Here is a 25228-nt window from a genome sequence, read left to right as displayed (position 1 = left end):
TTCACAATTCAGTCTTAGCGATACCCTTAAGTATTGAAGCACATCTTTAAGGGAAATGATTCACTGATGGCACTCCTAGGGACTTGCGACCCAGCACTGAATAGAGGCTTTATCACTGAAATGCAAGTTGTAAGGGAAATTACTACTTCTTGTTGGGGGGGGGGGGGGGGGGGGGTGGACAGGACACAAAACAAAACCTCTCTCCCCCACAATAATATGATTTAAATGCTTTTTATCTTTGGGGGAGGTAGGAGGTGACAGGGTAACACAGAAGCTTTCAAACAGACTTCAGAATGGAAGAACGTTTTCCCTGAAATTCGTATTCTGACATTATGCCATGCCTGGTATATACTTCCTGTATATATTTACCTAACCCATGAATCAACTATCAGCCAAACTACACAAAATATTCAAGTTTGAACGGTATATATTATCTAATGCAGAAATACCTCAAAGGTCAAAAACCTCACAAAACGTACAGTTTAACTGAGAGAGACCAGAAGTGATTTGTATGAGATAAGCGCAGATTATAACTACAAATCACACGAGCTGTTGACTTTTCAGTTAAAGAAAATCTGAGCCATCACTACTCTTAGTCTTAATTAACTTAGAACAAGCACAACTCTTAAACTATTTTTAATTAATTCTTTAATTATGCAATAATCCCTGACAAATCATCGCTATACATAAAGGAATGACAATTTGCTAGACAATTCTGGCAGTGTTTAGAACTTTAACTTCCTTATCACTTTCTAAGCCTTTTCTTGAGCAACAAAGCAGCCTCAAGAAGTCCTTACCAGCCATGAAATACTTTGAGGGGGCCCTTAGTGGGAAGTTATTTGGAGTGAAGTCCCACATATATTAGCACTGTGAAGTTTCAGCAACTCCATACCTCACAGCAATTCAGAAGATCCTTTGACTCAGCAGCATGGTTCCTCCCCTAAACCCAAATGACACGGGACAGCCCCAGCTGTGTTCATTGCTTCAGCCCAAACAGGAGTCACAGACATAGCACTAACTTATCTCTACAATATTAGAATGCATTAATGAATATAGCAGTGCTCACATTTGCTGACAATAACTGCTGAACAGCAGTTTCATCTAATAGGTCTGTTTTCTCCACCTACGGACAGACAATTTGCTAGTGTAACTCCCATTAATGTTAGCAGAGCTGGACTTACAAATCCCTGTCCAAGATGGAATATGGACGTTCTCACTGCTGTGCCTTTGGCCAAGGTTAAAGGAAAGCATTCACAGCATTTTAACTTCTGCCCATTTTGCTCAATCTCAGGAGCTTTAAAATGTAAACTTTAAAAATGATTAACTTTACCTTAAGAAGAAAAAAATGCACCGTTTTGCTTTTTGTTTTGTTTTTAATCAACAAACATACCCATCCCAATAGGCCAATTATAAACAAATCCAAATAAGAGAATAATTCTTAATACCAGAGTATACAGATAAGACAAATAGAGCTTACAGGCTAAATTTTAGAGAAGATGCCTTTCAATTCCAAAGAGAACAAATATTCCACTATTTTCTGTGTTTACTCCCTACCAACTATAACGCAAACAATTAAGCTGATTCTTCTATTAGGTAGATCATGCAACAAAAAATACCACTAAAACCTAGAGGAAAAAAAATAGAGAAAAAATAAAGTACTAAAAGATTCAGGTCACAGTCAAACAAAATCAGTGTAGGCAGCTCTCAGACTGCAGTTTCAATTGGGGTCCAACTCACTGAAGTTCGCTGCAGCGTGGGTACCTAATTCCATAGTGCAGGTTATAGGCACTAACCTACATGAGAACAGCGGAGGCACAATCCCAATGCCCAGTTCATGCTCAACAAAAATCGACTAATACAGAACACATCTAATGGAAAACCAAGGAATCCTTTCACTGAAAATATAAGCAAAGACATGTCGAGACTGAGGTGGGTATAGTGGTATCACTATCACCACATGGGGAAAAACATGCAAAGAAAGATGGGAACAGGGTACTGGTGGGACAGCAGCCCCTATTTTCACTGCTACCACCTGCATTTCAGAGAAAGGGAATTTCCATTCTGTATGAAGCCTTGCCATTTTGAACTGACTTTTCAAACCAAACAAGAAGAAAAGGTCAACATTTCTATACAACAGAACTTTTTAAATGTTGGTTCAGAATTATTGACATCTCCCTAACAATATCAAAACAATCTAAAGCATAAATACAGTTCTGAATAATAAAACCAAAAGTTAAAAGGACATCAAGACAAAAGCGCAACAAAAGGTTTAAATGTTTTCTTATCAAAAGAAGCGCTGAGTATGATGTACCCACAAAATGGATAGATGCCAACAAAGCTGCATTTTCAGAAGCTCCCACTTTTTTCTTCTCTATTTCCTTCCTTGCTCTGCTACGTGTCCATGGCTTGGCATTAGACTGTTTGCAATGCAGTGCCTGCTCGATATTTAAAAGCCAGCTATCCTGTAACACCTCTAGAATTTTAAGCCTCTCCTTCCAGTTCTGCTGTTTCCTTACATAATACATCATTGCAATTAAGGATTATAAAGTATTTATTTTAATGTAGGACAAGAATATCAGGCAGGAAGGAAACAAACCATCACCTCCCTCCCCATGCCATGCACATGATCTTCTTTCTAACATGACCGAAATACAATAGTTTAACAGACAATTTCTTTCTACAGCTAATGCAGCTGGGAAGTAATGGAGAGGCTTTGGGGTTGTGCATCCCTTCATCCAGTCTGACAAGAAGCAAGGACATTTAAGTTGAATATATTAAGACTCAATGGCTCTTAATAAGAGGTGATTATGTCAGTCAAGTAAAAAAAGCAGTGTAAGACTGAGCAGGGTAGGATTCGTGTGAATGAAAGGAAGGAAGAATACATGAGACCACTGAGAAAGACAATGAAAAGCAATGCCATAACACACGGACAGCAGCTCATAAGCAGGAAAAGCCACCAAAAACAGTGATGCCAAGGGAGTTTCTGCCTTTCAGTTTCTATCAATGACAACAGCTTCAGCATGAATTGTGATCCACTAGCTCCAAAAATTGCAAATGAAGTTTCGAAAAAAGCTCACTCTTTTACTTAAGGTGTGCGAAGATTAGCCGATGGAAATTCTCAGGTGCAATGAAAGTGCAAGAGAAACCCAATGGCTGTGCACTGCCAACTATCACAGAAGACAACATTTCAGACCTCTCCTGTAAAGCAGTGGTTTTGTTCTCCACTAAACTCTTCCAATGGGTCTTATTAAGGATTTGAAATATGGTAAGGATTATTTCCCTTTTCTAGATGCATCTCACTTGAAGCTGGGGAAGAAACCGATCACAAAATCAGCTGCATGTGTTTCAGCACAGATGAGCTCTCACACTACATTTACATTACTATTTTCTTCAAAGGGACATCACTGTTGTTTGACTTCTTACGTTCTGTCCATGCCTCCAGTAGTTAATGAATCATTTACATGGTGAGATTTTCCGGAAAAGTTAAGTAAGAAATCTTCTGGGTAGAGGAAATAAGTTGTTACAATAACAAGCAATTTACTATCTGAATGCTACGCGTACTGTATCATCTTATTTGTATTTCACAGTTAATCTCCCCGCTCACAAAAGTTTTATCGGATCGGAGGCATGTGCTGTATTCCCTTTTATAAAATTTTACAGTCCCATGCTATTCTCAGGGCTTGTTTTATAGGCACAATTTGCTGCTTTAATCTCACCCAATTGTCATGTTCTAAATCACGGTGTATAAAAATGTCTTAAAAGGAGAGATGCGCTGAAGGGTAGTACTTAATTACACTTACTGCCTGATTTAAATGTTATCTGTGCTTTGCCAAGTGCCAGGCACAGAGTAACCCAGCAGTGCAAATCTGCATAAACTGATACAAGTCATTATTGGGCTTTTAATAGTAAGCCAGTTCTCCTGTGCAGCATTCTGATGAAGGTGTGTTCCTCCTCCTCCTCCTCCCCCATTAGCTTGTGAGAAAATTAAGAGAGGTTGAGGAAGCTGCTAATTGGTAGGGGCTTTCCAGCCACTCTTCTCTTCCCTACTTATTTATTTTGATCTCATTGAAGAAGCCTTTGTCAAGACAATTTCACTGGTCATCCTTATAAGTCTGATGTGTCCTAATGAAACTGAAAAGCAGAGAACACAGAGCACACAAAAAAATCTGTTTGGTCGTTTCATATTCCTTTTGTAGTACTGCCATTCTGAAAGAGCTTCTCTTTATACCATCTAACAACCCCTTCTTCCCAATGCTCTCTCTCCCTCAACTCAAAAAAACAAAAACAAGAACAAAAACAAAAAAAAAAAAAAAAAAACACAAAGAGAACCAAAGTTTTAAGCAATTAATCTTTTGGTTTTTGAATTCCTCCTCTCCCACTGAAGCAAGCACATCAAGGGACTGATCTGCTTCCACACTAACTATACAAGGCATGCAGTTAAAGCCTCTGGCTCAGAGAAGCAGAAATGCAGCTCATAGCACAGCATATCCAAAAACTTTCTACTTCATGCTCCAACCCCTGTTCCAACAAGTCAGATGCCCCAAGCCAGCACAGCCTTTGTTAAGGTCTATCACATTTAGTGAGCCAGCAGAGGTACAAAAAGCTCTCCCAACAACCTACAAAGCATCTTTATTTCTTGTCCATACACGAAGTATAGATTCAATTCACTCTTTTTGCCCCCCTCTCTTTGGATATGCTGTTCTCATGGTTAAGACCTAAGAGAGTCTAGAAGGGGCCAAAACACATATTACCTCATGCCAAGCACCCAACAAGTAATATGTGAGAGAACATCAGTGAATCAGTCTCAGATACTCAGCAGCTTTCTATTAAAATGAAATTTCTAACTTTGTTACACACAGTCTGAACAATGTCAGAGCAGTCCCATTTACGTACTACTGCTGCTTACCCATTTATGTAGCATGGTTCCAGCCATGAGACTTTATCATTTTCACATGCAAGATGAAAACTACAACCTTGTCCCTTATGGGTATATGAAATACATATGTGCTGCTGTTATCAGTCACAGCTGTGCTTACACTGCCCTTATTTCAGCCTTTGCAAAAATAAGCATCTGTCTTGAACAGTCATCTGGCTAAATACTGGGGAGATAGGACACGATAGAATGATTGGACATTTTATCATCTGATTTTAAGCACCTTCTGATGCAGTGTGAAATTGAAATGCTAACCCCCTTCAGCTTCCCAGGGAGCTAAAGCGATGTGACGTCTCGCATGGCAGGAGCTGGACCCCTCAGAAGAACCTGACTAGAGCAGAGGAACAAGGCGGCTCAGCAGACTGGTGCCGCAGCAGCTTTTCCAGCTCAAGGTCAGTGTGATCCGGCCCAGACACTGGTAGGATGACTTCTAACAGCTCCCAAAGCCCAGCCTGTGGATCCCTGGCAATATAACTTCCTTTGGGAAGAACAAAAATGAGACCATGAGGGAGCAAAAAAAGCTAAGGCACTGGGAAAATGCCATTCCCAAGAATCTCATTTGCTCATTTTCTTCTAAAAGGAAGAGCAATATTTTCCAGACTACTGGTCTCTGAAGCCATGGGAGGAAGTTCAGAGCTGTCTCAGGGGATCCTATCACACCTCAGCAGTGATTTTAATTAAAATTTTGATGACAAAAGTGCACAGTCCTCTACAAGTAATTTAGAGAGTTAAAGATGATGCCTAACTCCAGAGTGTCTGAAACCCACTGGATTATAAAACTGTAGGCTTAAACATAATGAGTTGCTGGCTTCAGTTTGTTTCATGACTATGAAATATTCCTTCGTGTAAAGGCTCATTACAGTGGCCACAGACTAAATGTCTGTGAAGACAAAATCGACCTCGTCACATCCAGAAGCAGCCACTCCTTGAGGAAGAAACATTTTAGAGGAATCGTGCAGCAAAACCTTCACTTTTCCACTGCAGTCACATCACCCTCCTAGCAGGCTGACTCCTCTGATGGGTATTAGCACACTTCTCTTTGCTACACACATACCAAGTTCATCAACTCTGGGCCTTCTTCTCAACTCCAATGAACTCAGCTTTTTCCCCCCCTCCTAAAGTAAGGATATTACAGGATTAATTACTTAGCAAGGTCTTTAGAAAATGATCTGCCTTTGAAACATCTACAAAAGCTCAAGTGAAATTCCAGAGATAAACAAACACCAACTCCCTTTTAATTAAGCAGTGTGCCTCTCTGTAGGGGGTGACGGAGTGAGCAGATGCAGGGGGGATTGCCAATTAAGATACAACTTCTTTGATAGGAAGGGTGCAGCCATACACAGGAGGAAAAAGGAGAGGAACTTGCCATACAAGTCATTATTTTAATTGGCTGCTCAGAAAGATTATGCATTCCCCACATCTGATGCTGCCAAAAAAAAGTATTACTGATCCAAAATACTAAAAAGCCATCAAAACATCTTCTAAGCTGCTTGTACCACGTTAGTACTAATGCTGCCTGCACTCCTTGCTTATCCTGTTTGAGAGAGCTGTAATGCAGGGAGCTAATTCTCAGGGTTAATTAGACAAAGAAACAGAAAACTTGGACTTCTTTTCTTATTATTGATTATTATTCAGTAAAGACCAGGCATTCTTAACAAAAACTTCTTGAAAGGAATGTACAGTATTTCTTGCATAACTCAGCTTAAAAGTAATAACTAAAAGCCATGTGCACAGCTAAATAATGCTGGGAAATTCTGTGTATCAGGATGCACTCAGAGTGAACCTGAGGATGACCAGCTACCTTCTGCATAACTTCCACTGCTCTGACATCGCAATATTTTCTTTGTGTTGACCTTTATTTTCTGTGACCCTAATGGTGACGGTTTCATTCTCCCAGCTTCATTAAAGAGCCACATATTAACTTTCTGTTCTCTTTTTGTTTGGTTTTAATAGAAACACAAATCAGTTTTTGCATGGTTTTTTCCATGCGTGCCTGTGTGGGGGGAAGAAAGGCAGGAAACTGAGAAATGGTTTACTGATGGGCAGCCTGCTTGGGAATCTTGATTTGGCCTCCTTGTACAGTACATGTTGACCACAGAGAACAGAGGATTATGCTTGGCAGAATTCGGACATGGAAACACAGAAAGAAGAAGCTGCTTTATCCAAACCTTCTTCCCCTGAAGATGACGGCTGTCATCCATTTGTATCAAAACACAAAAGCAGATGGGATTTCACCGTCTCTTCTCAAAATAAATGAATGCAACAGAAAATGACCCCTTGTCTCTGTGAACAGAAGACAAGTTCAGTTCTTACCAGGAATGGGATAACCAGAAATGTATTTCTGCCTTGGAAATGCTGCGCAGGCTGCAGAGGTAAGCTGGTACACAGAACCTACTCCCTTCAGGTTACCCCCAGCTTGCAAGTCAAAACTAGCAGCGTTATTAAATTTCACAGTTGTACACAGCAGAAACACTTCTGGCGCTTGTGCTTGGGCATAAGAGCCTGTAAAGGTGAGCCATGTAGTCTCAAAGCACTGCACCTGTGAACTTTTTTATATATTAAAAAAAAAAATGCAGTTTGAGGATGGAAAATGGGAAAGTTACCAATTTGCTGGTTAGAAGATACGTTGATGAACATGTTATCGTGAACCAGCAAAGCCTTCCAGGGGCACAGCCCTACTGAGGGCCATCGTGTCCCTTAATTTTCACATAAAGTACACCTTATTACCCTCTCTAAAGCACTCTGCTAGATATAGTCCTCCTGCTCATTTCTAGTCCAAATTGATTCATAGCCAAAGTACATATTTTTATTCTTGCTCCAGTACTTCGCTTTACTTAATTTACTTCTTATCCTCCTTTGTGCTTGCCGCCAGTACGTTTTTAATAAGCGATGCGGATTCTTTTCAGCTTTCCCTTTCCTTTATACATCTCCTGTGAGAGCTCCCTTCAAGGGCTTTCATCAGCTTTTCTCCAGCCCTTGCCCAGTTTGGATTCATCCTTCTCAAGAAGCAGTCACTAAGAGTACCTGCATTATTCCAGTGGAGGCACCACCTGTGGTATTTCCACAGTCCTCAGTAGAAAAGCCTCACTTGGTGTGTTATATGCCTCTGACCTTCCACAGCTTCACTTCAGGCAGAGTTGATAGACCAGATGATACTTGTTTTAACCCCCCTGTTGCTTTTAACTGCAGAGCTCCCAGCTTACAGGACAAATCCTTACAAGCCCTTCAGTGCATGACCTTGCACCCTGCCTTGTATTACCAACGCGAGGTCACTTTTTCCAAGCACAGCAGAATTTGGCTTCAAAATTTGCTTCAACTCCATAAACCACTGTCATTACAGATCAAGGAAACTTCAGAACAAAAATATATCTACTTATGTATATCTTTCTTTTCTCCTCCTTTTCACTGGTAAAACCCCCCAACCCCTATCTTCAGGACAGAAAAAAAAAAAAAAAAAACCAGAAAATAAGCAGAAGTTACTATTAAAAACATCATGCCTTCCCATACTCTGGGGCAAGTGCTCTGCTTTTCCCTTTCACAGTGGCTGGCAGTCCCTGACCCCAGTGCACTCAGCAGCTCTTTGGGAAGACTCCAATCCACAATCAATATTGAACATCCATCTTTCTGCCGCTCCCCTCAAATCATGCTGTCTGTATGGAGTGCAGAGGATCAAATACCACGCTGAAAGCTTCCCCCACCTCTCTTGCACATTTTCTACGTGCGTTGCAAGTGCACAGCACTTTTCAAATACCCTGAACAGGAACAGCTTCACACTATTACCAGACTTGGCTATCAATCAGAATCAAAATAAAATGACTGAAAAAGTAAAGGAATTCAAGATATTTGATTTATGAATAAAAAGGTGAAGAAGGAACCTACTCACAAGTAATTAATTCCTGCACATGGAAAGTACATCTACAGGGCTGCCTCATCTAACTGACTTCCAGTGTCTGGAAATCAAAGCCAGATCCATGACGGCTCAAGAAGGAAATAAGATGCATTTTTTCAGAGATGAAAGTGCTTCCACCTTCACTTTCCTTGGGTGGATCTTCCACCACTTGAATCCATTATCCCTATCCATTATCACTAATGAATCCTGGAAATTTTTCAGAAAGAAAAAGAAGAGAAGGAAAGTGGAGGGAAACAGTGTTTTCAAAGATGCAAGAGTCGAGCAAAGGAAAGAGGTGGAGAATCAATGCAATTTGGGCAGCTAATTTATTTAAGTCAGGAACCTCAGCTCCTCACATAACTCACAGGAGAGAATCAGGTGGTAATTCAGAGCTTTGAATCACCCGTTGGAGGCTCCATGTGGCCTCACAGCTCCCAAATTACAGACCTGTACTTGGAGGTGACTACAGCTCTTTGTCACCTAGTTTTCCACTTAATACTGCAGGGACTTGGACACCTAATACTCCTTTTAATTTGGCTTCACAACTGAGTGATGGCGTTAATGCAGAAATCAAAATGACAATGTAGGAACTATCAATTTCTCCTTTAAAATTTGTGACTGTAGCAACAAGTCTCAAGAGTCTCAGGAGTTCTTTTTTGTTTGTTTTGAAGAAGGAAATACTGTACTAAAGTACCTGATACTGTGAATATGTACAAGAAATTTAGATAGAGACATGTGTATGCCATAACTATGGATGAAGCAAACTTCATGAGAACAGGTTGAGTGCAAACAACCCAGAAGTTGTTTTAAACATAATAATGATTCAAATCATGTTGATGACAGTGTTTCGTGCAGTCTCATAATCCCTTGTTTCTGTCCTTAATACATTTATCCTTTGAAATAACACATTATTGTACAACTTCGAGAGCAAGCACCAAACCCTTACCTCCTCCCTCTTAAAAAAAAAAAAAAGTCTCTTAAAACATCACTGTACTTGGAGGGAAAACAACAGCAAAGCATGGAAGTGACTAAACTTGCACATCTCTCTCACTGGGCTGTATCTGGCACAGAGTATTGTCAGAACAGAAAATGCAGGCTGGTCTCACATTATCTGCAATAAGGTAGACAGTCTTTCATTTTAACAAGGTACCATTGCCAATATCAGCCCTGCTGTGTAAAAAGCTGAGGCAATGATTTTGTTATATATACAAGTGCAATGAAACCCAGTGAGAGCGGATGTGATCGAAGGCACCTTCCAGCAGCTGGCACAAACACATACGCATGCAACACCTTTGTGAAGCTGGAGAAGCAGCTTCCATCCCACACATCCCACACCAGGGCAGCCACCAAGGTCCCAGCCCAGCCCTGCCAACAGTGGGGCTATGCAGCCTGAGACCAGTAAGCACAGGCACTGCGTTCAGCTCTGCACGGCTATTTTTAAGCAGGAAGTCAAACTGCTTCAAAACCAACAAGATTTCAGTGTCTTTTCACATGTGAAATGTTTAAAATTTCTCCTTCTACTATCACAAGATGGATGCAGAGAGCACGGACAGTCTCTCCATACAAAGACACCAACATTCTCTCTTGGGCATGCATCGGAGCCAGGTGTTCCCCAGCAGATGGGGCATGTTAAGGGGGGAGAGCCCTGCACCCCACAAGGTGCTTGCTGCCATTGGGCAGGAGAGGTCTGTACCCGCAGGATGGCTGCCCATGCCCTGCTTCGTCCTGCCTCTCCCTGCTCATCCCACGGAGTTGGACGGTTCCCCTCGCCCCTTGCCGCTGGGGATGCCGCATGGGACAGCAGCTCCTGTGAGGACAGGAAGGGGCAGAGGCAGCTTGCAGCTGCCAGCCCTTCAGCCCAGGTCAGCCACTCACCTGCCTGCAGCACCTACACCTCGGTCAGCTCATCGGCATGGCATTAACCTTGTCCTCCTCCTCCATCCAGGCCTGCTTGGGTCTCTCCTTCCCGTCCTGTCCCATCTCGTCCTCCAGCCAATGTGGGGAAACCACACTGCCAGCAGCACTTATATCACAGAGGTCACAAAGGGCCCCGTGACCCGTTGCTGCACGCCCATTGTCTGGACAGAGCCTGCATCACGACAGGTCACAAAGGGCCCCGTGACACGCTGCCACCTGCCTCGCCCCTCAGACCCATCCTGCCACCCCATCCCCTCAGGGCTTCCCACCAGCCTGGCTCTGAGGGCCTTCCTGCCAGCCTGGCCCCTCGTAGCCTCCAGCCTCCCCAGCTCCTCCAGTCCTCCCACCACCCACCCCCTCACAGCTCCCCAGTGCCCCAGCTCTCTGAAGCGCCCATCAGCAGCCCCTTGTCACAGGGCCACCAAGCGGCGGGTGGGAAGGGGCCTGCGGGGGTGGGTCACCAAACTTGTGGTGACAACATCTGAGTGCCCAGACCTGTACACCTCTGTGTCTGTATTTCCAGGGCATAAGGAACTGAATGGATGGTCAACAGAAACTGTGATGCCCAGATGGAGACCAGTGATGAGTGGTGTCCCTGAGGGGTCTGTACTGGGACCGCTATTATTAAACATCTCTGTTAGTGACATGGGCAGTGGGATTGAGCGCACCCTCAGCAAGAGGGCAGATAACACCCAGCTGAGTGGTGCGGTCGACATGCCGGAGGGAAGGGATGCCATCCAGAGGGCCCTGGGCAGGCCCGAGAGGTGGGCCCGTGTGAACCTCATGGAGTTCACCAACGCCAAGCGCAAGGTCCTGCACCTGGACCAGGGCAATCCCAAACATGAATCCAGGCTGAATCCACTGTCCCTGGGGATGTTGAAGGAAAGGTTGGATGTAGTGGTTAAGGACATGGTTTAGTGGTGATATTGCTGGCAGGGGGGTGGTTGGACCAGATGATTTTGGAGGTGTTTTCCAGCCTTACTGATTCTATGAACATTCCTGGCACCTATCCCTCTCCCAGGTCACTGCAGCACCAGCAAGGCTTCAGAACCATGAACAAGTTTCTAACCCATTGGGACAAGCAACCCTACAAACTCTAAATAGGATCTCTTGACTTTCAGGTTCTGGAAGACACAATGAGCAAATCATCCAAGCTGTTTGAGCTGCTCCACCAGCAAGCTGGCTGAGCGAGCAGCAAACAGAGCCACCACTCAGCTTTGCGGGGACAGCACAAGGACGGCGATGTGGACAGCATGCATTTGGAAACTCCAGCCCTGTCACCTGGAGCAGCATATAAGAACATGTGGAATTGCTGTCACATTCGTAGCCCTGCCTTCTCAGGACCAAGTAACTGAAACTGCAGAAATACTTATTTCAGCTACCACTGCACCAAGATGGTTTATGACTGAGAACACAGCTGTTCCATGAAAGACAAAAGCTGTTTCACTTCTTACTGCAGGTGTGCAATTGAGGCATAACAAATCCCAGAAATAATAATTCCATCGTTCTTCCTTCGTTTAGGTGGAATTATCAACTAATTTTATGTGCAAGTTGTCTGTTGACTGGATGTTTCAATTTTATCACGGTATTTTGAGGCTATTACACAACCATCTTAAAAAACCTGCTTACTCCACAACCAGATAACCTAGCTCTCATCATTAAGACAACAGTATGTACTTTCCCAACAAATGCTGCTTTTTCACACAGGATCACCATCATGGACCAGAAAGAAAAATTCTTGATCGGATAAAATTTGGAGACCATACTGATTTGCATCTGATGGGCTTGTAACCTCTGGACAAGACTTTCCCCACTCTTTGGTGAATGAAATGACAGTTAGTGAGTAAATGCTTTCTGCTGCTACGGCAGGGAGGCTTGATAGTTCTATTAGCCTGGGCATATAAGGTCAGAAGAAACATGTAACCACGATGACCTGTTACTTCAGTAGAGACTAACAGCACAAAACAAAAGGAAAGATTCGGGAATGTCACAGGTTCCTTCCAAGGTGGGTATTTACGAGGACTGTAGCTTTCTCCCACTGCTTTTCATTACAGACTCCATATATATACTTCATGTTCTCCCACAGAGAACATAGATAAGCTTCTAACATAAAATTTTCCATAAAACAGAGTTATTATACAAGGCTAGTGACAAATGCTGGCATCAGAAGCCTGCCTGGCATTTTGTTAGAAGAAGTAGAGAGTAAAGTAGAAGTCCCTTCTCTCAAATTACAGGTTCCAGAAATAAAACTTGAAATACTCATTAAAGTTTCTTTGTGAAGAATGTAGATAGCCCTATAGCTTACTACTTCTATATACACCAATGGCTTAAAACTGTAATACAATAACCAGTTTCAGTCAACATTAGTTCAAGTGTTTGATTTTTGCTCACAATAAATACTTTAAGCTTATTACCATTGATAAAGTCTCATCTTGTCTTGTACACCTCAGGGCACTGCTTTGAAAATTTCCATGTTAAACTTAGCAGTGCCATGGAGTGTAACACAGTAACACCATGGTGACGTATTTTCATGATATCTGATTCTGGGACCCCACAACTCTGAACAAAGCCGTAAAGCTGCGGTGCAGAGTGGCGGAAAAAAAATACCCACAAGATGTTATAGAAAACATACCTCACTTCTTTCATTGGCTTCCTACAGCTAAGCATTTAATTAAAAAAGCCAAATGTTCAAAACCACAGTCTGAGATCGTGGCCCCCATGCACAAGTCTATCAGACTTCCCCAAAGGAGTTAATAAGCATATGAACAAGGTGACGTGGCATGCATGGATATGCATGGAGCTGAGGCAGTACACGTGAATTTTCCCAAATCCTCCAGCAACGGCCATCAAACAGTCTTAAGCACCAAAACCAAAAAAAACAGTAACAAAAGGAAAAAAAAAAAAAAACACACCACACACTGCAGAAAAAACTAGGCTACAATGGGGTAGATAGAAAAAAAAACACAATGAGGGTCAACAAATGGCAATAAATAAAGGGATTTTTTTTATTATTATTATTTTTTTAAATCACTTGTCATGATGATGGGGGGGTTATTCACATCTTATCTCAGCATCTGTGCCCAGACCTACACTACACCATATATCCATTACTGGTCTTAGAATGGGGAGGGAGGTAATGAAGTGCCAAATGACACTGACAAAACAGAACAATTAAGAGTAGGCACAATTATAACTGCTATGAAAGCTGCAGAAGAGTCTCAAAGTATTCTGATTGGACAGCAATATAACAGAGTAAATTAAATAAATTCAAAAGTATCGCTGAAAAAATGAGAATGACTGTCCACATAGACTGATGGGCTGTGAATTAGCTGTTCTAATTCAGAAGAGAGATGCTGTCATTGCAGACAGTTTTCTAGAAACATCAGCCCAGCAGCAACAAAAAACTGTCATCAGGCAATTTACGCTCCTGAAGCCCAAAAGGTGCAGGACCAAGCTGGGTGAAAATCCAGGTTCAAGAAGATCAGAAGCTACAAGCATGGGTTCAAGCAGTTCTGAAGTTTCACATTAGCAGAGGAAAATGCAAGAACCAAAATAAAAACAAAGTCTTTCTGTCCCTGTAAGAACGGTATCATGTAGTCTGAGAAGCACATGGAGAACAAGTGGCTTTGCATCATTAATTACAAAATAACTTTTTCCCACCTTAAGGCCAACACTTTTTTTTTTTTTTTTTTTTTAATCCTGAGGTAAGCAATGGATAAGGATGGAGCCAGTCACTTGAGGCAGTTGCTGTCATACCATCAGCAGCACATTCATCTTTTCCACCCGGCTTTGGAAGCAACATTTCCACTGCCACCATAGCTTTCCACACCGTGTTCATGAGTAATTACCAACGGCTGAAGATGTGAGGTTTGGGAAAAATGTCTGACATCTTTCAGCTGATGAATCTCTCTGATTTCTCGCAACGCGTTTTCTTCCCTATGAAGGAACCAAGATATAGTAGAATGACGAAAGTCCTGGCTTAGTGCACATTCTGATGCTGAGAACACTCCTCCTGTACAGAAACTATGAATTCACTAAATCACGTAAGAAACATTTCTGCTATTTACAAATCTTCCATGCTGCCTCATTTTTCAAAAGATTTGACTGAACAAATACACTTCTGCAGTAGCCAATTAAAAGGAGACACTGCCAAGGTTTTTAGAGCCACCCTGAGATGGTCTCCACCTCATTTTTAAACCAGTTTTCATCTAAGTCAGACAGCTTCACTATTCAAGACAGAACAGAGACCACTAGCAATACACACTCATGCACTAAAACTGTTCATGAAGTGCCATTTCGATACCAAAATAATAGACTCTGCCGATGTAAAGATAGACCCAAACACTGCAGAGTAACACGCACATACTAGTTTCAGGATATTATGCATTTTGGCTTTAGAAATATAATGAAATATACTGGGGGTGAGACCAGCTACAAATGTCATGCAGCTCCCACCAACACAACGAAGAGAAAGGCAATGTGAGAAAGGCGAGGGAGCTGACTCACAGGATCTCTGCTCATCTCTCAAACACACCCTGCTTTTCCCTAGGCTGTATTTTTGTCTATACGTTGCCCACAAATACCAGCTCAGCCCCACAGACACTACCCTATGATTCCCTTTGGTTATAAAAGAGGATTATCTTCCTCAAACTCCAATTCAGATCCCTTTTTTGCCACTGCATTAAACCCCCCAATCCATCGAGAGCTGCCGGAGACACACGGATACATCTCTGCTGCAGCCTGGAGGTGCCGCTGAGCTCACGTGCCCCCAGGTACCATCCAAATATAACATCCAAACCTAACGACACAGCGGGCAGCCAACTGCGGCTGCCTGTATGCTCCTGAGGGAAGATGGAGGTGGAAAATACTCCCTGTTGCCAACATCTTGACTGATGACCATACCAGTAAGTTGGGGCTTGCTGGACTGTGCTACCTGAACTGCAACTGCACCAGTGGATTAGGTGAAAGAGCAGGTCACGGGGTGGTGACACAGCACAGAGCCCTCCCCAGTGCTGGGGCACGCTGGCTGTACACCACGAGCACCCTGCCTCCATCCTCATCCCACCCAGGGCACATGAACCTTTCTTAACAGTGCAGCTAAAATTAAGAGCAATGATGAATTTTAACTGCGCTATTTTGCTACTTCTGACTCAAACAACCATAACATCCCCCATGGCAGTAATAAGATTGTTAAATAAGATACCTAAAATCATTCAGCTCTGACTTTTAGTTTTCACACAGGTCCTACAGGCAACACCCGTAAATGGAAAACACCATTTCGGAAATTAACATGTAGGTGCTTTTTGTCTAAAACAGTGTATAAATACCCAGATTTCAGGATTAACAGCATTAACACTGGCCTGCGTAGGGTCCGCGCAGTAACTCTCCCAAGGAGCCACCAGCTTGGGCAGAGGAATGTAGACGCGCCCATTGCTCAGCAGCTGAAGAGCTCTGCTGCTGGAGTCAGAGAGAAAGAAGGGGAACAAACAGCACTGGGACAAAGAATATCTAACAGATTTGTTTTTCACACAACTCAGCCAATACATCAAGTCTTTTATTCGCACCTCCAGAAGTCATCATCTGTTGGTAATTACAGAGTGGCTGACTCCACTCCCAGTGTTTTCCTTGATGCCAGTGACAGGAGGATTGGCCTCTTCCCTATTAGCTAAACTCAAACCTACAACTTGCTTCTGAATATCTCATTCACCGCGAATATTCCTCTTCAGTATATTTTATGCTCAACCAGAAATAAAAATCAATCTATCAAAGCACTGCAGTTTCATCATTATCCCCCAAACAACAAACAAACAAAAGAAACCACAAATTAAAAAAAAAAAAAAATCACATTTCAGTACATGCAAGGCAAGCCTTTTGGAGCACCCTCTGTTAACCGGGAACTGATAGAAGTGGATTTCGCAGTGCCTATTCTAGAACAGTAAATAATCTTGTGTTTATTTATTTAACACAAAATGCTTGGGCAAGCTCTGCAAACAAAACTGCAAAATAATTCAGCTGTTCAGGACCAACTTGTAAGCAGAAGACTAAGCTCTACTCTGTAAGGGCTATGATTCTTCTCTGATCTTATTGAAACAATAAAAAAAGCAGTCAGGTTAAACAAGGTATTGTTGCTCTAAAGTTCATTTTGTATTCACATTTTTGAACAGTCATGTACACTGAAAAGTTAAATTTTAAAGTTGGAATAGCTGTAAATTTGATAAAATAAAAGAGGTGAAATTCAGGGTTAATGTTTTACTTGAGTGTGACAGCAAAAACAGTGAATTTTTTCCTCCTTTGGAAAGACAACATAAGGTAGAAAATCCATTTACATCCCATTTATGTCCATAAAATAAGTCACAAGAGGAGCATAGCTATGCATGCTGACACTCCAAAAGAGTGCATATGTTCTGCATCAAGAATTTTGTGAATAAAATAAATAAGAGACAGATTTACAGGTTATTTTCTAAATCACGGAATGCCTCTCCAGCCCCACTCCATGGCTATGCGTCTCGTACATACACAAGGACGGTCAGCACAGACCAAGCTTCAGCCAACACCTCAGCTCTTCCTATCTCGAACACAGGCTAAAAGTCAGAACAAAACGTGGGGGTTGTTGCAACACACAGTTTTAAAAGGCTTCAAAAAGTTACTGGAGCAAGTCAAACTGCATAAGACTGTTCTGTGAGAACTCAGGCTAGCAGCAGTCCAATAGCTCAAAACAGCTCTCCTTTAATTAGCTATTTGCCATGTATAAGAGAGGTTGGAGGAAGTGCCCAGCGCTGCATCCTCATTTGCGCTTTGCTGTGATCCGTACAGCAGCAATTCAGTCCTGAGTGAAGCAGAGCTCATTATCCAGCAGAGATGAACTCTCCTCAGGAGAGAGCTCCTTCTCCTGCTGCTAACAGCATCCGCTCAGCACCATCACCCCCACTGCCTGCTCCGGGCAGGGCACGGCTGGTGCCTGAAGGCGATACAGGTGCTTTGTATGCTGGGAAGGACCTGGCAGACCCAGGCTAGGAGCAGGGATACAGACTAGTTTATAACCTCACAACAGAGCAAGCTGTATCTAGTAGGAATGGGAGCGTAGAAGATGGGAGAGCCTCCTCTGATGTGCAGGCACTTCCCAGGCTCTGCTTGCCAAGTTGCACGCTCCACGTTTGCCACTTGGGCACATTTCCCTGTCTAAGCTTCCTCAGGGCTACCTAAAAGAGAGTTAAGACCCTTACCATCATCCTCCGCAGCCTCTCGAGTCAAGCTTTAAAAGGACTCTTCCATTGATTTAGCAAGCATCCACCGCAGAGACGAGGCAGGCCTTTGGACGCGCAGGCAGTGTCGTGAGCCCTGCTCCACGTGAACAGCCCCGCGCTCCCAGGCGAGCAGTTTGACCAGCTGCACTCACAGACCTCAGCCAGCAGCACCTCGGCGGTGCGGAGCTGCAGACACAGGACCCAGCCCTGGAGCAGGCCAAGCCACCGCTGGGTCAGCAGGGGACGGGGAGCAAGCCGCGACCGCAAAGCAGCGCCGCGTTCAACCCACCTGCAGGAGCCTCCCGGTGCTTCGTTCCTCCTCATGATTATCGTCTTACTGTTATCCAGCAGCGTTTTAACAACTGTTTTCTTATCACACCAAACTGACACCTCTGACAAAAAACAAACGTCTGATTCTCCTGTATTTCTGCAGAGTACGCTGCAAGCGAGCAAATCTCTACAGAGACACGTTATCTGGTTGCCTAAGCACAGATTTCACTCTTTAACCTAATATTTTCTCACCTTCAGACAAAACCAACAACACACACGCACCCCACACACCTCAGTGACAATCTTTTGCTCAAACTTTCCCCCCAAAATAGCAGGACAGGCCTCCAGCTAGCAGCACAACTGGCGGAGCACCACAGAAGTTAGTGGAGCTGCGGCGATTTACGACTCTTAAAGACCTGGCCTGGAGGTGGGTCATGTGGATCACCTGCTGCTTGAATTTCAGCTATTTTAAGGGGGGAATTTTGTGGGGTTTTGTTTTTGTGAGGTTTTGTTTTGGTGGTTTTGTTTTCTTTCAAGCCTCTGGATGTGCAGTAAAGCTTCAGTCAGTAAAGGCCAACTCCAGCATTTCCTCCTGGATATTTTGGAAAGCTCCACTCAGACCTACAAGATACTTTTAGGCATGCTACTTCTTGGATTCGGACAAATATATATATATATATATAAAAAATCACAGCCACCTCTTCTGCCACCTGAGATAGTTCATTAACCTACAGATTGATGCAGCTACTTTTAACCAAGAGGTGAAAGCTTAGCTCAGAGCTTTAAAACAAAAAGAATTTAAAAAAAAAAAATCAGAGGCTTTGGGACACCTTTCCCTGCCATCAGTCTGAGCACTGTGGCGCTGGCTGCTGGCATTTTTGGGTGCCTCGTGCAATACGGTCTGTTCTCCCTCTGCTGAGCAATTCAAGCACTACAGAGAATAACGAAGCTGCCTTTCAGCAAAAGGTCCTCAAGTCACATCAGTATTGCAAGAGAACGAACTGTAATTCTCAGGCTAACACCAGAAAAAAGGAAGAATGCCCACAGAGAGCTGCTCCGCGCACAGGGTTGCCAAGCAGAGCAGACCCCACACAGCAGTAACACGGCCAACACAAGCCCCCACGGTGCTGGTACCTGCTCACGTTTTCCACTGTGTCAAAACTGGTACATCAGCTGGTGGCCAACACCAGGCAAACCTCCAGAGAAGGCAGGAAAGATCCAAACTAAATGGCTAAGCCTGACAAGTACATCTACAAAGAAGCGATCCTGTCCTATTGCTTGCATGCCTTCCACACCAGGAAGGTGTGAAACACCACCCCGCCATTTCAGCTGCTGGGCTGGTTCCTAACACATCTTGGCTCAGGCCAGCAGCAGGCAACACCCCCCTGGATGTGGGCCCAGCACCGCTCTTCTGCGCTGCTGGTAGCTCTCCAGCACCCATGGGGACAAAGAGGGACAGTAATGGGAACGGTCGGCATCCAAAAGTGAACACTTGGGTGGTTTTGTTCCCTTAGGAGAACTCATATGACACGGCATTAGAACCTGGTTGATGGTCCTGGCATGTGCATGCTGGAGGAAAGCAAGGAAGTCCCAAGGCACACAAAATGCAGTTACACACCTCCCATCTCAAAGCCTCCCTGAGATCACATCCCCAGGAGGAGGCAGGACTGGAGCAGCACAGGTACTGCCACAATACCGATGTTCGGGCTTTCCATCCTCTGTCGGGTTTTCTAAGAGGCAGCCCAGCTCACCATCTTTCAATGCACTACATTTAGTGAGCTCCCCGTGCATCGCCAGATTCTTAAAAACACCACTAAATTCCAAAATAATCAAAACTTAATGTTTATTGGTAAACTGAGCGCAATGCTGAGGTTTTACAAACTTTTCAACTCCATGAGGAACCAGACAACCTCCCTTGCTAAGCAGAGAAGCAGATAATGACCACGGCACTCTGTCTTTACTGAAAAGCAAGATTCCCCATTTTTTGAAGGCTACAAAAAACATCCATTTTCACTAGCTACACTCAAAATCAACAAAACAGCAGCTAAAAATGGCAGAAATGGGGGAGAAAAGAAGAAACAAGTAAAGACATGACACCTGAAGAGCATAATTTCAAGCATGACCCAGCACCTGCTAATGTCAATTGGGTCCTTTTGAATCGTTTAAAAACCAGCCAGATACAAGCCACGTCCAGGTGTGCTGTTATTGCGAGCAGCTGATCACGGTTGGGAGGAAGAATGTGCAGGACTCACAGAAACACACAGTCATGCTTACACCACCCCTTGATTGGTGGGCCAGGAAAAGTTCTTTGGTTTCTTTTCAGTATTTATCAAACTAAAACAAAAACAAACAAACAAAACCACCAACAACATGTTTTCAAAGAGCATACTCAGTAAAAATCCCTTATTAAAATCAATGAGAGACAAGCTGTTAGCTGCATGTAGTGCTGGAAAGCTGCAGATCAAATACAGAAAGTTCGCATGTGTTCATTCCTGATCCAAAAATTCAAGCATTTGCAGTTCCCTCATAAATCAAAGTTTGTCATTAAGCAACACCTAAAGTGCTATCTTGCCAAAACCTCCGGAAAAGCACCAAGGTAGCTGCTAATTATTTTTTGACAGTCACTCAGGAAATATTTCCGGGGCCAGGAGCTGTGGGCTGGTGCAAGTCCTGCCTCCTTTAGGATTCTGGAGGCTGATGGCATCGAGGCAGGTAAGCAGGTCAGGAAGTACATCCGCTGGTAGCCAAAGACAAAAGGACTCCGAGGGTGATGGTGTATGGGAGCTTTTAGGCTAAGATACTTTCCTCCTTAAGCACCCCTAGGGGACTTGATGTAAACAGGTAACAAAGCCTAGGGTTCTCACAAATGAAATAAAAGCAGGAGTAGACAAGAGAGAAAGTTATTTTTTCACATGGAGTGCGACAGTGTTAGAAGATTGCCCTGGAGGCTTTAATCGATGCAAGTGAATCTTTTATATTTTTCTCCACTATTTCCAAAATAAGTCAATAAGATGCCAGCACTTTCTCAACATAGAGTGACCATTTCCCAGCAAGTTTGAGTTAAAGTCTTTATCAAAAGAACTAAAGAAATACATTATGATTTCAAGGGAAAATAGCAAGCAAGGAAGCAGAAGCAGCAGGATACAGTCTAAGGTATGGTAGTTTTTCAGGAAAACTTTGTACTACGTTTATTTTTAAGCATGACTTGAAGCAACTGAAGACTAGTCGAACCAGAGTTGCTGGTGCACAAACATACCTGCAGCTACCCTGGGCCATAAGAACAGCAAAACAATTCAGAAACGCACACCACCATCAGACACTAACCATCCAAAGGCAATTCCAGATCCAGGACCTCCTCTGATGAAGAGCACACACATCTCCTTGTCCATCCGCCTCATCGTGGATCGTGTAAAGCTTCCTATGCATTCAAGCAACTTCTAACGCACCCACCTAATAACCTATCACCCAGCGGATATGTGCATGCATATTGCATCCACACACATCGCGTTAAATAAGGAGCAACAGACCATGTTATATAACACTCTTTTACATAATTATCAGCACCTGAATAAATGGCCCTGCCTGTCTGCAGGTTTGCATGCAGAATAGCTCTTGGCCAAAGGAAATGTAGGCAAGGAGCTTTCCAAAGTCATGAAGCAGCTTACAATCCCACCTTCTTGGAGCTTGGAGAATCTATTTCTCTAACTTCCTCTTGGTAATACTTGCTTTAAATGCACAAAGCAAAAGAACTGTCACATTTTAAGTTTTAAAAGCGTTTCCAAGTTACCTGCAAAAGCAAAGAGGCACAAATGAAACACATCAGGGGGATGCGATCCATAGTTCTTCAAACAAAATGTTAAAGGCTTCCAGAAAGCACAACACAGTCAATGTCTTCACTGCAGTCCAGTGCAAGAATTTCAAGGACTTAAGGGGCAAAGACAAAGGTATTTTTTCAGTGGCAACCAGAATATTGCAACAGCTGTACCTATGCTAATCAAAGAGTTTAGAAGCAAAGTTCATGCACTGTATTACTAAGAGGTGAAGCTCTCTTGTAGTACAGAGCTTTTACTATAAGTAATCTTGACTGGGTTGCTTCAAAATTGTGAGTCCTATTTCTCATTTATCAGTATCATTTTGTCTCAAACTGGCATTCAAAATAGAACTCTTCCTTGGAAAAAAAAAAATAAAGTCTGAAATACCGAACTGGATATACATTGCAATGAGAAGACAATAGAATTATGTCAATTTATACTAAATGAAACACAACCAAGATTTCCCTCCTTTGAGGAGATGCTGGAAGTGGGACAATTCTACTCTTGATGGCACAGGGCACAACAGCCCATCCCCACGCCTATGAAGTGTCACGGAGCAAATCTATCTGTTAGCAGGAGGAGGACTCACTTCAGCAAACTAATGTTGTAACGTCGCTGGCTGACCTATTCTGTGCAGCACACAACTGAGAGTTGTTCATTTTTCTTTTCAAAGAGCCACTATGCAAGTGTTGATTTAATGGTTCATTTATCAACCCCTCTGAATATTAAGCAATTCATTTTGACTTAATTTGGACAAGTCAATTTCACCCATCCTTTCTCCCCTTGAAAAATGTGAATTGCTGTCTAAGGATAGGCTATTTTAAAAGTTGATTTAACTTGGGAATCCACGGCTTTTATATCCTTCCATAGCCTAATAAATATTTTTATCTGACTTTTTTTTTGTCTTTACATTTTACACGCTATACCTGAGATTCACAACTCCTAAAGCAAAGCCACCTCAATGAACATTCTTAACGCTGCAGCCCAAAACGCATCTCCTGCAGCATTAACCCTCCTCTCAGACGACCACCACAACGTCAAGCACACCATCAGTACGACCAACCAACCTCTGCAATTCTGTAATTCTTAAGCAGTTTCTGATTGCAAATCTACTGCTTTCCTTAAAAAGTTTTTCTCGCTAGATCCAACTGCCCGACAGGAAAAAAAAAGAAGTAATTAACCCAGGAAAAAACCTATGCCGTAGGCTTGCATTTCAGCAGCAGAAGTTGGCACCCCGAAGAGCTCCCGCAGCGAGGCGCAGGTGCGCGCGGTGCTGTGCGGTGCTCAGCACCCGCGGAGCGGCCCCGGGAGCACCTGTTGGACACCCCCGGGGGGGTGCCGGTGCCGCAACCCCCCCGCACAGCCGGCGGGTCCCCCCCCAGAGCTGCTCCGTTTTTACCTGCTGCTGCTCCCGCGGCGCTCCAGCCCTCCGGCCGGGTCGCACCCCCGAGTGGCGGCGGTGGGCTCCCCAGCTCCGTCCTGCCGCGCATCTCGGCCGGGGGGGGCCGCCCCGCACAGCGCCACTTCCAAAAGTCTCTTTAGGGAAGGGACCGAAGGGAAGGCGCCCCCCCCATGCAAACACGGCCCCCCCACACCCCGCAAAGCTCCGCCGAGCGCCAGGCAGCATCCTCCCGACGCCCAGAGCCGCTTCGCCCTCCGGGAGCGCAAATAAAGGAACCGAGGAGGGGATGCTCGGGGCACCGCTACCCACCCCGGGGGGGGGGGGGGGGGGGGGAGGCACACGACCCCCTGGGGGCTGCGTGTCCCCACGACGAGCATCCCCGGGGGGAGCCCCGAAACTCCGCCAAGTCCGAGAGCGGAGCTCCCGCGGGCGGTGCCGGGCGCTGCGCTCACCTGGACGCCGTGCGGGGTGGGGAAGGGGGGAAGTTGGGGGGTGAAGGGAGGGGGGCTCGGCCCCTCTCAGGACATCACGGCGGCGGCGGAGCGGCTCCTCCGGCAGCGGGGGCGCGGCGCTGCCTCACGCCGCGGCGCTCAGCCGCGCCTCCCTCCCGGCCTCCCTCCCGCACATCCGCGGCCGCCGAGCCCCGGCCCCCGCTGGTGGCGGCGGCGGCGATGGGGGGACAGCACCGGGGGGCGGCGGGGATGGGGGCGGGCCCCGCTCCCGTCGCCTCCCGCCTCGCCCCGCCCGCTCCGCCGCCGCCACCGGCCCCCCCCGGAGAGCCTCGGCTCCTCTGATACGTCTGGGGGTTGCCTTCTCCTTCCCCCCATCCCTTTTTTCCCCTTTTTTTTTTTTTTCCCCGCTCTTCACCCCACTTTTCTCCCTGGTTTTTCCTTCTTTTCACGCGTTTCCCCATTTCTCCCTTCCTTCTTGTTTTCATTCCCTCCCATTTTCCCACACCCCCCTTTTTTTTTTCCTGTCCCCCTTCCCCTTCTCCCCCCCCCCCCGCCCCCCCTTTTCCTCATCCCTCTCTCTACCAAAGGCTTTCAGCACAGGATGCTATGGCCACGCACCCAGCAGCCTCCCTCCGAGGAGCTGGCCAGGGGCTGGGGGAAGCCACCACAGCAGCCACCACGGGCATCACCCCACATCTCCCCCCAGAGCCAACCCCGACCCACAACCAGCTGGCACCAGAGGACGCTTCCAGGGCCATCCTTTCCCCCTGCCCTCGGAGGTTACAGAGAAATCAGCTTCCTCCAAAGGATCCAGCACAAATCAGAAGCGAGGTTTTCTGCTCATTTAAGCCCAGGCAGCCCACCCGCTCCTGGTTGCACCGAAATGCCCTAAAAGAGCCCAGCCGCCAGGTCCAGCTGGCCCCTGAGCACCCAACCCGCACACCGGGCTGTGGCATCCCTGCAGCAGCAGGCCCTCAGCTCAACAGCACTTCTCCTGGGAAAAAGTTTCATTCATTACAGACAGGATCAGTAGAAACAGTGTTTCCACCTTAAAATTGTGATTGTTTTGCCATTACAAGCGAGTGTTTTGGTTTCACCAGATGGCAATGGATGTTTGTCTTCCATGTGTTACTGTGGAGTTAAACAATTGTGGTGGAAAGCTGGTAGAGTTCACAGCAAACGCAGTAGCTACTGACTGGTATTTACCAGGACAAAGTGGCACCTGCATTCACAGAGAACTTGTCCATCCCATGCCTGTCTGCTGCTCTTCCCATCCTCTGGGTGAGCTCAGATAGCCTTAAAATTCCAG

The 25228-nt window shown here is 44.8% G+C and overlaps 1 protein-coding gene and 1 long non-coding RNA gene across 13 annotated transcripts in view; one reads left to right on the top strand and one right to left on the bottom strand.

Moving 5' to 3' along the window:
* Window positions 1–25228, bottom strand: part of SGCD (sarcoglycan delta) — a 517792-nt gene that overhangs the window by 306517 nt on the left and 186047 nt on the right. For 6 of the 12 annotated variants that reach the window (XM_066977268.1, XM_013176025.3, XM_066977276.1 and 3 more), the window contains exon 1: window positions 10698–11193. The exons of 4 other annotated variants lie outside the window; for them this stretch is intronic. The gene's annotated coding sequence lies outside the window, so the exon portion shown is untranslated. Of the gene's footprint in view, window positions 1–10697; window positions 11194–23919; window positions 24133–25228 lie in introns of those variants that run through there. 2 more of the 12 variants (XM_066977270.1, XM_066977272.1) reach the window with 1 other exon arrangement.
* On the top strand, window positions 11041–12061 carry LOC106032853 (uncharacterized). Its single transcript, XR_007160715.2, has 3 exons — window positions 11041–11171; window positions 11263–11341; window positions 11861–12061. It is a non-coding gene; the product is annotated as an uncharacterized lncRNA (long non-coding RNA).

The sequence above is a fragment of the Anser cygnoides genome, chromosome 14, assembly GCF_040182565.1.
Source record: "Anser cygnoides isolate HZ-2024a breed goose chromosome 14, Taihu_goose_T2T_genome, whole genome shotgun sequence".
Lineage (NCBI taxonomy): Eukaryota > Metazoa > Chordata > Aves > Anseriformes > Anatidae > Anser > Anser cygnoides.
This window is presented reverse-complemented; position numbering and strand designations above follow the sequence as displayed.